Here is a 17,447-nt window from a genome sequence, read left to right as displayed (position 1 = left end):
GGATGTGCCACAGTTTATCCATTCACTAACAAAAAGGACATCTTGGTTGCTTTCAAGAATTGGCAATTATAAATAAAGATACTATGAACATCTGTGTGTGGATTTTCAGTATGAACATAGTTTTCAACTCTTTTGAGTAAATACTGGGGAGCACAAATACTGTATTGTATGTTCAATTTGGTAAGAAATCCCAAAAGGGACTTCCAATGTGGCTGTACCATTCTGCATTCCCAACAGCAATAAAGGAGAGTTCCTGTTGATCCACATCCTTGCCAACACTTGGTGTAGTCAGTGTTCTGAATTTTGGACACTCTAATACGAGTATAGTGGTAATTCAATGTTGTTTAATTTTGCATTGAATTTGCAGTACCTGGTGACATTATGTGGAGCATATTTCCATATGCTTTTTGCCATCTGTATGTCTTCTTTGGTGAGGAGTCTGTTAATGTATGTGACCTATTTTTTAGTCAGGTTTTGTTTTCTTATTGATGAGTTTTAAGAATTCTTTTCATATTTTGGAAAACAGTTCTTTATCACATGTGTCTTTTGCAAAAGGTTTTCTCCCATTCTATGGCTTGTGTTCTAATTCTCTAGATATTGTCTTTCTCAGAGCACTTTCTATATTTAATGAAGTCCAGCTTATCCATTACTTCTTTTATGGATCATGTCTTTGGTGTTATACATAAAAAGCTGGTCACCATACCCAAGTTCATCTAGATTTTTCTATGTTATTTTCTAGGAGTTTTATAGTTTTGCATTTTATATTTAGGTCTGTCATGCAGTTTGAGTTAATTTTTGTGAAGGGGGTAAGGTCTGTACCTAGATTTACACTTTTTTTTTTTACACATGGCTTCACCTTACCCATTATTCCAGCACCATTTGTTGAGGAGACTGTACTGCCTTTGCTCCTTTAGGAAAGATCAGTTGACTAGATTTATGAGGGCCTGTTTCTGGATTGTCTATTTTGTTACATTGATCTATTTGTCTATTCCTTCATTAATACCACATGGTTACTGCAGCTTTATAGTAAGTCTTGAAATCATGTAGCATCAGTCCTCCAACTTTGTTCTTTTCCATATTGTAGTAGATATTCTGGGTCTTTTGCCTCTCCATATAAACTTTAAACTCAGTTTGTCAATACCCATAAATAACTTGCTGGGATTTTTATTGGAATTGCAGTGAATCTATTGATCAAGTTTGGAAGAACTGTCATCTTGACAATATTGAGTCTCATCCATGAACACAGAAAATATCTCCATTTATTTCACTCATCAAAAATTAGTAGTTTTTTGCACATAGATTTTGTAAATATTTTGTTAGATTTATACCTATTTATTTCATTTTGGGGAATGATAATATAAATGGTATTGTGTCCTCTTTCTTTTTTTCCTTAATAAGGCTGGCTAGAGGCTTATCAGTTTTATTAATTTTTTAAACAGTTTTTCTTTGCTTTTTTCCATTGATTTCCTTTTTCCCAATTTTATTGGTTTCTGTTGTAATACTTATTATTTCTTTTTTCCTACTTACTTTGGATTTAATTTTCTCTTCTTTTTCTAGTTTCATAGATGGAAATTTAGATTACTGATTTTAGATATGTCTTCTATTCTAATGTATCATTTAATACTATAAATTTCCCTCTAAACATGGCATCCCACACATTTCTGGGCAAGCTCCTTGAGGTAAATCTCACAATATTGTTGGCGCTCTCTTATGACAGCACCCCCTGGTGTTCTATCACAGGCATCAGCACCAAGCCCCAGCAAATGTCAATTACAATTTTGGTTTTCCTACCATTACTCTAGTTCCACAGGTGATTTCCCCTCCTGAGGCTCATCTCCCTGAATTTTCCAATCTGTCTCTCCAATCTTGGGGGCAATAGTTTGCCCTGTTGTTCTCTTCTTTCTCATGGATACATGGTGTTTGATCTTTTAGTCTGTTCAGTTTTTTACTTGTTGTTAGGATGGAGTAGTGACTTCTTTACACATGGAAGTGAAAACCAGAAATTTATAAAATATCATTTTAATGTTTCCTTCCCCTTTTCCAAAATCTTACACCAAACAGAAAGAAAATTAAGGAGTAACTGGAACCATTTTTTGAGGTGCTCCTTACATGTAGATTAAATGTTATTTTCAATTATTTGTAGATTATAGAATATATCATAAATTTATTCTCTCAGTTTCACTCAGAACTCAATCTCATTGTACTTCCTTTCAGTACAGATCTGTGAAATCTAACCAACTACAATACACCAAGTTGGAATATCTAATAATTTATACACAGGTCAAGTTTAACATGGCCTTCCTGTTTGCTGTGGGAAGAAGACTTCATGAAATACATGCATAATATTTCAGTAGTATCTGTGAATGTTTAATTTAAAAGAACATCTGTTTTTTAAGCAGCTGAATTGGCTTTGTTTACATACATGCATTCATCATGTCCATTTAAAAGTATCTGCATGCATTCATCAAGTTAGAACACCTGATTCGTAACATTTTGTTAGCCATTAATTTGGGGTTATGAATGTGCAGAAATATAATGCAAATAACATTATTATATATGCCTTTTATTTACTTGTATAAGTCTCTCCCAAATACACCAACATTCAATCAAAATATTTTTAATCAAAAAGGACTTTTATAGTTAGGATAAATGAAGAACATGAAAGTGAAAAAAAATTATGCTATTTAAACAATCTATTGAAGCATTTGTCATAGACTTTTACAAGCAACTATCTACATTTATAATATATTGAGTTATTTTGGGTTTTCATTATATATTGAGTTTTCATTATAAATTGATAATGCTATAAGTTTCAGACTACAGTATGTTCTGAATTAATATCACAATTACTTTCAGATCTAAACATTTTAGTTCTCTATGACCATTTCCTTTATTATAATTTTCACTATCACTTTGCTATACTTTTAAATAGCCTCCTGATTGTTTTCTTTTTATTGATTTCCTATGTTAATTCATTACCAACTATAGGACTTAAGCATCCTCAGGTTTTGAATCTGTGACAAGTTTTGGAACCCACCCCCTGAAGATACTGAGAGAAGATTTACTGTATGGTTTTATTTATGTGTGGAATCTATAAAACAAAACCAAAAACAAACAAAACAGAAACAGTCTCATATATACAGAGAACAAACTAGTAGTCACCAGTGGGGAGGGGCTTGGGGTGGCATGAAATAGACAAAGGGGGTCTAGAGGTCCAAACTTCTAGTTGTAAAATACGTTAAGTCCTGTGGATGTAATGTACAGCATGGGGAATATAATCAGTAACACTGCAATAACTATGGTGACAGACAGTTACTAGACTTATGGTGGTGATGAATTTGTAATGTATACAAATGTGGAATCACTATGTTGTATACCTGAAACAAATATAATATTGTATATCAACTATAGTTTAAATTATGAATTAGTATACTCAGAAAGATTCTAGAGATTATTTTATCTATTAAATACAAATAAATCAAAAAATTTTTAAAGTTTGCTATTTCATTTTGTTGTTTTTGATTATAGTTGATATATTTTTGTATGTTATTTGGTGTTTATTTTTTATATGGATACTTCACCCTCTTTCTCTACTTTTCTATTAGACTCTTTTCAAGTTTTCCTTGAAAATATAGTAAGAAAAATGTATAGATTAAAAATATGATATTTAAGTCCTCATGTATGATTACTATGTTTATCCATCAGCCTTTTTTCCCATGTTGTTAGCTTTAAATTATAAGTAAATTTTTAATTCATTTTTTCCTAAATGGCTCTAAGTCTGGTACTTTTCTGATTGAACTTTGCATTTTGTTTTACCTAATTCAAATTTTTAACCTTCAGTTTATACACAATTTGAATGTATTCTTATACTTATTTCTGAAATTTTTATTTTCTATTTATTTTCAACCTCATCAGTGCCATAATATTATTATTACTGTAATATTATTAAACATTTGACATATGTCAGTGGGTGCCAAAATTAAAAACTTTCTTCAGATCTCTAATTGTGATTTTTAAAATATCAGATTACTGGAAAAATTAACTTCTCTTAATATATGTCTTCAAAATTAGAAACTTTTATGCTGCTCTGTATATTCAAGTATTAATATATGTCCCTCATTAATCTTTTGAAAACTTTTATATAAATTCTTTACAGTATTGGTAAATGTATACCTAGCTATACATTATGTATCTCTCTCAAACACTTAAGTAATTGTCTACATTTTTTGTGTGTGTGTGGAAAGTAGAGTAGGAATCAATTATATACATTTTAATTGGTAACTTTTTACATAATATTATTGTCTTCATAGTTCTCAATAGTAAAATACAAAGGCTTTGTTTTTAGTATTGTATATTTAATCCCACATTTATATAATAATATATCTGTTTTTATTTTTGTAATATGACTTATTAAGTTAATGAGTTTTTAAAAAAACATGTACTTCTCTAAACTCACAAATATGCATGGATTTTTTTTCTTTTACTAAACCATTTGCTTTAGTTTGCTAGAATTTAAAACCAATAACTCATGTATGTTTTTAATAAATAATGGAATCCTATTTTATGTTTTTGGTTAGAAATCATAAAATTTTGTTACAAATGGGGAGCTTTTCTTTATTTTTAATCTGGAACAATTTATATAACATAGAATATACTACTTGCAAAATGGCCTACTTTCAGTAGATTATTTGGGATGAAATCTATTTTTTTATGTTTATTATTGGGTTTCTTCTTTTGGAGACAACGTTTAGGTTATTTATATTTTATAAATAAATCATTACTTTTTAAACAATCACATGTAATCCCTTATAATTTCCTAGGTTACTTTCTTTTTCCTAACATATTCAATATAGACATCTTACTATTGCCTTTCTTTTTTATTTTATTTTATTTATTTTATTTTATTTATTTATTTTTTGCGGTACGCGGGCCTCTCACTGTTGGGGCCTCTCCCATTGCGGAGCACAGGCTCCGGACACGCAGGCTCAGCAGCCATGGCTCACGGGCCCAGCTGCTCCGCGTCATGTGGGATCTTCCCGGACCAGGGCACGAACCCATGTCCCCTGCATTGGCAGGCCGACTCTCAACCACTGTGCCACCAGGGAAGCCCTCCCTTTCTTTTTTAATCTATGCTGAAAGAGTTGTGCTCAATGTTGGACTACTTACTAAATCATTAATTTTTAACTATTTATAATTATTTATGTTTCCATTTGATTTTGTCTGTATTTCATTATCATAGTTTTATTGTTTCCTAACTCTATTTCTAGTAAACATTTCTTGCCCAAGAAAAAATTATTTAAATATATTATGTGAATTGAAAATAATTTCTATAGATGCCATATTCCCGTAGAAATGTAGCTGCATTTAAAACATAGATTGTTTTAAAATATTTATATATTGATTTTAACTAAAAACTTTGTTACATATTTCATTAGCATTAATTTTTTACTGTAAAATATTAGGTAAATATGGTTATAAATTTATTAAATTTTATTTATTGTATAATGTGTTACCAACTTTTCTAAAAGAAAGATCAACTTTTCTGGGTACAGTATCCTTAGTTGGCAGGGTTTTTTTTTTTTGTTTTTTTTTTCTTTCAGCACTTTGAATATATCATCCTACTTCCTTCTCGCCTGTAGTGTTTCTGCTGAAAAAAAATCTGCTTATATTCTTATGGGGGTTCCTTGTACAGAGAAGTTGCTTTTCCGTTGCTGCTTTTAAGATTCTCTCCTTATCTTTTAACATTTTAAAATTTAATTACAATGTGTCTAAGTGTGGGTCTTTTTAGATTTTTCTTATTTAGTGTCTTGTGCACTGTTTGGATCTGGATGTCCTTTTCTTCTTCAGGTTAGGGATGTTTTCAGCCATTATTTCTTTGAATAAACTTTCTGCCCCTTTCTCATTCTCTTCTCTTTCTGGGACTCCTACAATACATAAATTGAACTGTATGATACTCCTCTTAAGCTAACTTCATTTTTTATTTTATTTCTATTTGCCCCTCTGATTTGAATACCATGCCTTGTATTCAAATTTGCCTATCCTTTCTTCTACTTAATCTAGTCTGCTATTGAACCACAGTGGAAATAGCCAGTTAAGAATTTCCTCTTTGTTTGCTACAGTTCTGTGGGACTTTTGAATGGAAGCCCAGTTTGCTATCAGAGTCAGGCAATTTGGGCACCCCTCCAACAGGTGGCAGCTGAAAAGCTGTGGGGCAGATGTGTATAGCTCTCTCCAGGGACATACTGGTGACTTGTGTCAGGCAGGAGGAGGAGGGGAGGGGAAGGGTCCTTTGTCTTCCCCAGCCTTGGGGGATGCTTGCAGTCAGCCCCTAGAGGTATGCTAAATTAGAAGTCTGACCCTCAGGCAGCAGCTTCTCAAGTGTGCAAATAGATCCCATTCAGGAAAAGATTGAGACGGGATTTTTTTTTTTGTCATTTCCCTCTGCACTGAGCCCTAGGAGACTAGCCACTGTGAATGCTCATTCCCCCATTAATTAAAAATTCCTTCTTTGTTTGTGTGGGTATCATAGATACAAGCCCCATTGGCTTTTAGAGTTTGGGGTTTTGGGGACCTGTTCAAAGTTGGGCCTCTACATGTGAGATCCAACCCTTCTGCTCTTCAGGAAGAAGCTGGGAGTTGAGAGTTCCTACAAGATTTTATGGTGCTGCTGGGGGTGGGGTTTTTGGCAAGAGTATGTTTCAGCCTTTCTTACTAATTTCAATATGGGTATTTTCTCATTCACTTGATATGTAGGAGTTGTTCAGCTCCTTTCTGGATTTCTTTCAGAGAGAATTGATCCATGTAGAGCTGTACATTTCCATGTGTCCATGAGAGGAGAAAAGTTCAGGAGCCTCCTGTGAAACCATCTTTGCAGCCTCTCCTCCCATAATATGTTTTCATGGGTGGAGTTATCTAAAGATAATTTGGAAGCACTTCTCTTTGAGTGTGACATATTTTAAATATGGCCCAATTATGTTCATCACATTATCAAATATTTAAATTTAGAATCATATATCATTTTTACTTAACTTACAGATAAACAAATGATGGTGTAATAAAGCTGCAAATAAAAGTTTAATTTTTTTGGAACAGATATAGTGACAAAACAAAGTACTTAAATTATATTTGCTCTTTATTTCTTTACAATATAAATAGAATATATATATAAATTGTCAAAGAGTTGAATTAAGCAGTGATAGTTTGAACAAATATATAAAGAGATCCAGTTTACCTCAATGTTTGTCATCTGTTTGAGTGAGCTCTTGAAAATATCAGATATAAACTTAAGCTCTATTAATACAAGTATAAGACCAGAAAGAGGGGAGCCCTAGTATCTGTTTAAGCTGTATTTATCAAACTACATTTGAAAAACTATATTCAGTGCTGGATATAATGTATTTAGAGGTATATTTATAATTTAAAGTGGAAAATGACTGTTAAAATTTAACAATAAATATTCAGAACATAGCTACATTTTTAAAACACTTAAGAACACACAATAAGCAAAATTAAATTATTTTGATAATGGAAGCATGCTTATTCTGTTTTCCAAATTAATACTTATTAGTGTCTGTGACTGTAAAATTTGAGTATCTATTTAGTGAATGCAACTTTAAAATTTATACTTTGAGATGCTTGGAGCATAGTGGAGAAAAATACAGGAGGAAATATGGGTTTAATATCTTACGGATTATCTAGCTTTCTATATATCTATTTATCTATCTGCCTGCAGGCAATGTCATGAAAAAAGGATATAGAAGAGCTCAAGAAAGCCATGCTTCTCTAGGAAAGGACTTTACAGTTTAACTTGAAGGAGATGTACTGAAAACAAATAATATTTCAGAATATGATGTTAGGAATAAAATAATCAGGGGAAGATAAAAAACAGTAACTTTGTGAGGGACATATAAAGATTGAGTCCCTCTCCATAATAATGTGAGCTTTGTACCAACACTTCTGAGGTGAAGAGAATCTAGCCATTAAAATAAATGAGGATGAATATTCCAAAGAGAGGGGACAGCAAATACAGTTAACTTCAGGAGAAAAGAGCAGGTTCTAGAAGTTCAATGTGAAAGAAACATTATGTATAAGGAAAAGAGTGATTTGGAGTGAGGTTGGAGATTTGGGTGGGTGAGGTCAACAAGCTGTATAGGTGTTTTTCCTCCAAGCGAAATGAGAAGTGATGGGCTATCCCAGATAAGTGATGTGATTTGATTTAGTGCTTGTCAATGACTGTAGTGAGGAGGAATGAGTACAAGCAGAGAAAAAAATAAAATTAGAGAATTTGCATTACTCCATGTTACAGATGATGGGGATTTGGATAAAAATGTATCAGTAAAGACTGTGAGGTATGAAGAGAAAAATTATTTTGGAGTTTGATTTGAAGTAATTTATGATTTTTTTTAAGTTGTAGGAGACAAAATGAAGAAAAATATTACATATATTAAAAGGATCACACACCATGATCAAGTGGGATTTATCCCAGGGATGCAAGGATTTTTTTCAATATCCAAAATCAATCAGTGTGATACATCACATTAACAAATCAAAGAATAAAAACATGTGATCAACTTAATAGATGCAGAAAAAAGTTTTGACAAAATTCAACATCCATTTATGATTAAAACTTTCCAGAAAGTGGGCATAGAGGGAATCTGCCTCAACATAATAAAGGCACAAACTCACAGATAACATCATACTCAATGGTGAAAAGCTGAAAGCATTTCCTCTAAGATAAGGAAAAAGACAAGGATGTCCACATTCACCACTTCTACTCAACATAGTTTTGGAAGTCTTGGCCACAGCAATCAGAGAAGAAAAACAAAAAACAGGAATCTAAATTGGCAAAGGAGAGGTAAAACTGTCACTGTTTGCAAATGACATGATACTACATATAGAAAATCCTAAAAATGCTGCCAGAAAACTACCAAAGCTTATCAATGAATTTGGTAATGCTGCAAAATACAAAATTAATACACAGAAATCTGTTGCATTTCTATACACTAACAACAAACTATCAGAAAGAGAAATTAAGGAAACAATCCCACTTACCATCACATCAAAAAGAATAGAATATCTAGGAATTACCTTACCTAAGGAGACAAAACACTTGTACTCTGAGAACTATAAGACACTGATGAAAGAAATCAAAGATGACACAAACAGATGGAAAGATATACCATGTTCTTAGATTGGAACAATCAATACTGTCAAAATGACTATACCACCCAAGGCAATCTACTACCAAGGAAATTCATTAGATTCAATGTAATCCCTATAAAATTAACATGGCATTTTTCACAGAACTAGAACCAAAAATTTTACAATTTGTATGGAAACACCAAAGAACCCAAAGCAATTCTGAGAAAGAAAAATGGAGCTGGAGAAATCAGGCTCACACACTTCAGAATATACTACAAAGCTATAGTCATCAAAACAGTACGGTACTGGCACAAAAATAGAAATACAGATCAATGGAACAGGATAGAAAGCCCAGAAATAAACCCACACACCTATAGTCAATTAATTTATGACAAAGGAGGCAAGAATATACAATGGAGAAAAGACAGTCTGTTTAATAAATGGTGCCGGGAAAACTGGCCTGCTACATGTAAAAGAATGAAATTAAAACATTTTCTAACACCATACAGAAAAATAAATTAAAAAAAGATTAACGACCTAAATGTAAGACTGGATACTATAATACTCTTAGAGGAAAACATAGGCAGAAGACTCTTTAACATAAATTGCAGCAATATCTTTTTGGATTGACCTCCTTGATTATTGAAAATAAAAACAAAAATAAACAAATGGGACCTAATTAAACTTAAAACTTTTGCACAGCAAAGGAAACCATAAACAAAATGAAAAGACAACCACAGAATGGGAGAAAATATTTGCAAACAATGCTACTGACAAGGGATTAATCTCCAAAACAGCTCATGCAGCTCAATACCAGAAAAAAAACACAACCATATCAAAAAATGGCAGGAGACCTAAACAGACATTTCTCCAAAGAAGACAGACAGATGGCCAGAAAGCACATGAAAAGATGCTCAACATCACTAATTATTAGAGAAACAGAAATCAAAACTACAATGAAGTATCACCTCACAGCAGTCATAATGGCCATCATCAAAAACTCTACAAACAATAAATGCTGGAGAGGGTGTGGAGAGAAGGGAACCTTCCTACACTGTTGGTGGGAATGTAAATTTGTGTAACTATGGAGAACAGTATGGAGGTTCCTTAAAAGAACTAAAAATAGAACTACCATATGATCCAGCAATCTATATAGGAGGTGGATCCAAATAGATATTGTTGTGATTTATGTCAGAGAGTGCTCTGCCTGTGTTTTCTTCTAATGGATTTACAGTACCTGGTCTTATGTTTAGGTCTATATACGATGTTCTTGAATTGGAAGAATCTATATTGTCAAAATGACTATACTACCCAAGGCAATCTGCAGATTCAATTCAATCCCTATCAAATTCCCAATGCTGTTTTTCACAGAACTAGAACAAAAAATTTTAAATTTTTATGGAAGCACAGAAGACCCCAAATAGCCAAAGCAATCCTAAGAAAGAAAAATGGAGCTGGAGGAACTAGGCTCCCTGACTTCAGACTATACTACAAAGCTTCAGTCATCAAAAGAGTATGGTACTGTCACAAAAACAAAAATAGAGATCAATGGAACAGGATAGAAAGCCCTGAAATAAACCCACACACCTATGGTCAATTAACCTATGACAAAGGAGGCAAGAGTATACAATGGAGAAAAGACAGTCTCTTCAATAAGTGGTGCTGGGAAAACTGGGCAGCTACATGTAAAAGAATGACATTAGAACATTCTCTAACACTGTACACAAAAAATGAATTCAAAATGGATTAAATACCTAAATGTAAACAGGCAACTTTTTAATGTGTGGGAGTTTCCCATGTGTAAGGTCTGCAGAATAAGTTTTTGTAAATTGAACAGCACTATCAAATAACTTTGTGAGCAAATCACATGTGAAGAGCATCAAAAATCATAGTGTGGGCTTCCCTCGTGGTGCAGTGGTTGAGAGTCCGCCTGCCAGTGCAGGGGACACGGGTTCGTGCCCCGGTCTGGGAGGATCCCACATGCCACAGAGCTGCTAGGCCCGTGAGCCATGGCTGCTGAGCCTGCGCGTCCAGAGCCTGTGCTCTGCAACGGGAGAGGCCCCAACAGTGAGAGGCCCGCGTACCGCAAAAAAACCAAAATCATAATGTTACTACTTATTTATTTTATGAGTCCTCTTTTGTTAGTGGTGTGTGCTATTTTTATATGAAACTTTAATTACCTTTCCTTAATTTGCCAGCATAAATCTTTCTTGCCTTCTCTGGTATTGGGACACATTAAAGTGCTTATAAAATTTCACTGGAAATTTTGCTCATGAAAATGCTTTTGAAATGCAATTTGATGCCTAGTTCAGACACAAAGTTTTATTGTGTTCAACCATCCTTAACATGTACAATGACACACATCCCCCCTTCAGTTTACTGACTTAACATACACCTAGATTCCACAATAGGGACTCAATAACTTTGGACAAAAATCCCTGAGCTATTTGCTTATCCTGTGCTTCTTGGTTTACTTGATAAATACTAAAAAAACACCAATTACAATTTAAATAAAAGATAGAATAACATTTTTAAGTGACTTTATCAGCAATAAATATATTTACTTTCTATGACTGGAATGCTGTTTGCAACAAAATTACGCACTAGTAAAATGGTCTTAAAATTAGGTTGGGTCCTCAGCAATGCTCAATAGTAATAGCATTTTTCTTTGACCCAGCTGCTCTTCCAATCTTCAGCATTCTCTTCAGGTTACCTTTCATGATTGTGATTCCACTTATCCACTGAGTTGAACTTGTCTCCTTTTTTTAGAGACTGTTAAAGGACAATTCAATGTGAACTACCTTAAGTCACGTGCCGTCCGTCAATTCAGAGAACATGCCACCTCTTTACACTAGTGTCTCAAATGCTCAGGATAGTTTTTCCAGTGCAATTATTTAATTGTAATTTCTATAGGCCATTCTGTCATTAGAAAAATCAAGGTGTTTATGAAAGATGGGCTATTTTATATGATCAGAAATTACATGGCCAGTAGTCCATTAACTTATTTATTTATTGTAAAGTGAATTCCCTATTCAGTACTATATTCTGTAGTATAACATGATAATTTATAAACTATTCAATAAGTGCTTAAAAACACAACAGGAGGAGAAAGCATATCAAAAGGCTAAATGACTGTAATTCAGTAAAATGAATCATCAACCTTGTTATAGTCATAGTGAAATGAGGCCAAGTTTTGTCAATCTGCTTCTAGTAACTGAGTATCATATTGCAAATCAAGTTTTATTGTTTCTTCTTGAAAATTTGAAACTTGGACATGGTATAGCTGTGTTTTGAGCTCAGAGTAGCCATCAAGGCTGATATTCATTGGGTTATTTTGGTGAGTTTAAATGACACAGATATGTGCCCCTTCCCTAAGTACACTTGCTTATTCTTACCTTCAACCATATCTTCTTCCAAAAACCATAGATAAGGAGATACATAATCAATTTTTCTCACTGAAAATATTTGCCCTTTCCGAAACCAGTCATGGGTACACTGTGCAATGACCTAAGGGCACAGAGTGCTATTAGAATCTCTGCCAGTAAGTGCTGTGGAGCCAGTTGTAAAGGAGGCTTGAAATTTATCCTACTATGCCCAATGAACAAAAACGTTCCTTCTAAGGCCCTAAGTGTTGGCAGAGTGAAGGATCAGTATGAGTTAGGGGGGGACCTGATCAGAGTTTGAGGAACTTATCTGTTCCGGTTCTGTATATAACGGCTCCTCTCTTGTGGAGTAAGCATACGTAGAATTATTTTCTACACCTATTCTTTAGATTTTTGCCTACATAAATTAGAAAGTTCTAACATGCTTTATCTTGACCTTCCTTTATAGTGTGACTTTTGATGGCATGTCTTCCCTTCTTCTTTGCCTCCATGAGGTAACCCAACTCTATTAAAAGGCTTTTAAACACTGAGAAGTGAGGGTCATAAGAAATGAGGACAATTTGCCCCCCTTTTCAGAAAACTGCCACTGACAAGCAACATCTTCTGCCCCATCAGAAAGAGGAGGAGATGCAAATTGCAAGGGAGATTTAGTGGAAGCTGTTCATGAGTACTCACACTACCTAAACCATTCCAATTCTGAAGATCCCAATCTTATCCTAAAGATGTCCTAGTTTTCACATAGGATACCTGGCAGGACTATAAATGTAACTGACATTGTAATCTGCAACTTAGCAGGATCAGCAGATCAATGTTTGATTTTGGTTGTCAGCCATCTCAATTTTGCAACTTTGTGAGATAAGAGATCTGTTTATCATACTAAGTTTCTTCGTCTCCACTAATGCTTTGCACTGATACTTGAATTTTATTCTCTTTTTAAAGTTTTCTGATTTTTGAGCCTGCACTCCACTTCATAGTCCTTGATTTTCTCAGTTGTTCATATTGTTGAATGGCACTGAATATTCAGTCCTTAAAATTCTAGATCCCAGTGAGTTCTTTATTCCAGATGATCACTAAGGATAATTACATTTTCTCTTGCTGCCATGGAGCAAGGTTTATTATCCTCATTGGGGAATATTAATGGGAAGCTGGCGGCCTAGCTAACCACATAATCTATCCAAGATTACCTACATTTTCCCAGAAATCTGTTCCCTGTTATACTCTCTAGTAATTAGTAGTTGTCAGGGAGCTGGGGGAAAGGAGTTTCTAAGTTCTTTCTGTTTTTATAGGTGAAGATGGATCCCTACCTCTCATTAAATCTTAGCTGTCATGGAATTCCTCCAAGCTGAGAAGGAGGTTTAAATATTGGAGAAACAAAAATAACAAATATTTACAAATACCACATTGCTTTGCATGACAGATTAGCTCTTTGCTACCCAGCACCAGTTTGCAGGTCCTAGTTTATCTTCTACCTCTTACTATTACGTTGACTTAATATTAAGTCCTTGAAAATGCAGTGATTTTATTTATGCCTTTATTATGCCTTATACTTCTTGCACTTTTTTTCCCTCAAATTCCATTCAATATCTTAGTAAGTGTTCTAATTTTTGATGATTTAATTCTAGAAAATGTTTGCTGTCATCATCCATACAAAATTATGTGATTGTTTTCTCTATCTAACTTAGCATCATGATCAAGCCACTGTTATGCTGATCATATTGCTGTACAATTCTCTTTCTTCCCACCCCCCCTTTCTATCTCTTTCCTAGCTCCCCTCTATTCCTCCTTCCCTCCCTTCTTTAATTCCTCAAATTTAACCAAATTAAATTTATAAAAACTTAATTGCATTTTGACACACTAGCAGCATATAGTTTAATGTACTTTAAGATACAATAAAACAGGAACAAAATATAATTGCAGTAGATTACTTGGTTATCCTGACAATAGTCTATTTCTTAAGTAGCAATTCTAAATATTTTCCATTAACAATGCATTGTGAAATACACTAAAATTATCACACTTTCCTTCCCACCTTCTCTTAACATTCACCAGATCATTTTTACTATATGCCTTGCTATTTCTTACAATTCTATTAAGGTTAAATGTTTTCTTTTTATTTTAAGTGTCATGTTAAGAAGTATATTATTTTATGATCATAATTACAATGAAGTTGATTATACGTATGTTATAAATAAGCAGATTGAGATATCCAATGAATTCCTTCCCTGGATATCTTCATTCTTTCAATTTCCTTCACTTCATCATTTTCCTTAGAGATTTACTGCAGTCCAGCCACAACTTCACTGCTTCGGTTTTCTGATTATACTATTTAAACTCCTTTAAAGGCTTTTTATAGCACAAAAATATTCCAGTATTCTTACATGCATGTAAGAATGTTTTACTACTACCTACTTCTCTAACTTTATCTACCCTACACTGCCCTCATTTCCTGAACTTCCACGCAACATGACTACTTTAAGGTACTTGAACAATCTTTAACAACTCTTTTACAACTTGGTTTTTATCATGTGCCCTTCCTTCTGCCTTAAAGAAAATAAAATAGGGAAACTCCCTGGCAGTCCAGTGCGTAAGACTCCGTGCTTCCACCAGAGGGGAGATGGGTTCGGTCCCTGGTCAGAGAACTAAGATCCTGCATGCCGTGCGGTGTGGCCAAAAAAATTTAAAAAATAATAAAATAAAAAATATGGCCCAAAGATACACAGTAAGAACTAGGGGTGGGAGCCTGGAGCTAGAAACCACTTTATAAAGAAAACAACCAACTTTTAGTCTTTAAAAATGTTTTGTAACAGAATAACTTCATAATATATGCAGAAAAAAAGATTGTACAGTTGGTTCCTTGGCCATTCCTTTAACTTCAACACCATCTTAGGACATGACCTTTGGCAAATCTCTCTTAAGGTAATAAACAAAGGAATTGTTAGGAGTTTCCAGGTCCAAGTAGAGTGAATTTGGCTAAGGTCTCCCTACCGGATTCAGCACCTGTATCCTATTGTGAAGATCCAGTAATGGGTATCCAGCATGGATGAGAGGCAGCTGACACAGAGCATGGGCTCAGTCCAGTGTGCCTCGGGGCTATGTGATTTATAAGATGTTAAAGCTGAAAGAACCCAATACTGATGTTTTCCATCAGCAGAGGTTGTCCACACGCACTCAGACCTCTCTTTCATGACCATGCTTGTCTTCAGGCCATCAGAAATCTGTCTGGAAGCCACAAGGTATCTGCAAGCCTGTTGTTATGTATGCTATTTGGTTTCCTGCTTTGTATCTTTCTTATCGCTAAGTAAACATGGTGTCTGTTGAAGCTTCAGCATGTGGCTTGTTTCCCTGAAGTTGTCAATCTGCTCTCAGTAAAAAGTTGATTGCAGGGGAGAAGGGAAGATGGCTGAAGAGTAAGACGCAGAGATCACCTTCCTCCCCACAGGTACACCAGAATTACATCTACACGTGGAACAACTCCTACAGAACCCCTACTGAACGCTGGCAGAAGACCTCAGACCTACCAAAAGGCAGGAAAGTCCCCACGTACCTGGGTAGGGCAAAAGAAAAAAGAATAAATAGAGACAAAAGGATAGGGATGGGACCTGCACCAGTGGGAAGGAGCTGTGAAGGAGGAAAGGTTTCCAGACACTAGGAAGCCCCTTCGCGGGCGGAGACTGCAGGTGGCGGAGGGGGAAGCTTCGCGGCCGTGGAGGAGAGCACAGCAACAGGAGTGCGGGGGGCAAAGCGGAGAGATTCCCGCACAGAGGACCGGTGCCGACTGGCACTCACCAGCCCGAGAGGCTTGTCTGCTCACCAGCTGGGGCGAGCAGGGCTGGGAGCTGAGGCTCGGGCTTCGGTCGGAGCGCAGGGAGAAGACTGGGGTTGGCAGCGTGAACACAGCCTGCAGGGGGCTAGTGCACCACGGCTAGCCGGGAGGGAGTCGAGGGAAAACTCTGGACCTGCCGAAGAGGCAAGAGACTTTTTCTTCCCTCTTTGTTTCCTGGTGCGTGAGGAGAGGGGATTAAGATCGCTGCTTAAAGGAGCTCCAGAGACGGGTGCGAGCCGCGGCTAAAAGCGCAGACCCCAGAGACGGGCATGAGACACTAAGGCTGCTACAGCCGCCACCAAGAAGCCTGTGTGCGAGCACAGGTCACTATCTACAACCCCCTTCCTGGAGCCTGTGCAGCCCGCCACTGCCAGGGTCCCGGGATCCAGGGACAACTCCCTGGGAGAACATATGGCGCGCCACAGGCTGGTGCAACGACACGCCGGCCTCTGCCACCGCAGGCTCGCCCCGCACTACGTAACCCTTCCTCCCCCCAGCCTGAGTGAGCCAGAGTCCCTGAAGCAGCTACGCCTTTAACCCTGTCCTGTCTGAGCGGAGAACAGACGCCCTCCGGTGACCTACATGCAGAGGCGGGGCCAAACCCAAAGCTGAGCCCCTGGGAGCCGTGAGAACAAAGAAGAGAAAGGGAAATCTCTCCCAGCAGCCTCAGAAGCAGCGGATTAAAGCTCCACAATCAACTTGATGTACCCTGCATCTGTGGAATACATGAATACACAACGAATCATCCCAAATTGAGGAGGTGGACTTTGAGAGCAAGGTTTATAATTTTTTCCCCTTTTCCTCTTTTTGTGAGTGTGTATGTGTATGCTTCTGTGTAAGATTTTGTCTGTATAGCTTTGCTTACACCATTTGTCCTAGGGTTCTATCTGTCTTTTTGTTTTCTTTAAAAAAATTTTTTTTACTTAATAATTATTTTTTACTTTAATAACTTTATTTTATCTTATTTTATTTTATCTTCTTTCTTTCTTTCTTTCCTTCTTTCCCTCCTTCCTTCCTTCCTCCCTCCCTCTCTCCCTTCCTCCTTTCTTTCTTTCTTTCTTTCTTTCTTTCTTTCTTTCTTTCTTTCTTTCTTTCTTTCT

This window comes from Aethalodelphis obliquidens, unplaced genomic scaffold (genome assembly GCF_003676395.1).
Source record: "Aethalodelphis obliquidens isolate GAN/ISIS:26980383/991018 unplaced genomic scaffold, ASM367639v1 scaffold24, whole genome shotgun sequence".
NCBI classification, from domain to species: domain Eukaryota; kingdom Metazoa; phylum Chordata; class Mammalia; order Artiodactyla; family Delphinidae; genus Aethalodelphis; species Aethalodelphis obliquidens.
This window is presented reverse-complemented; position numbering follows the sequence as displayed.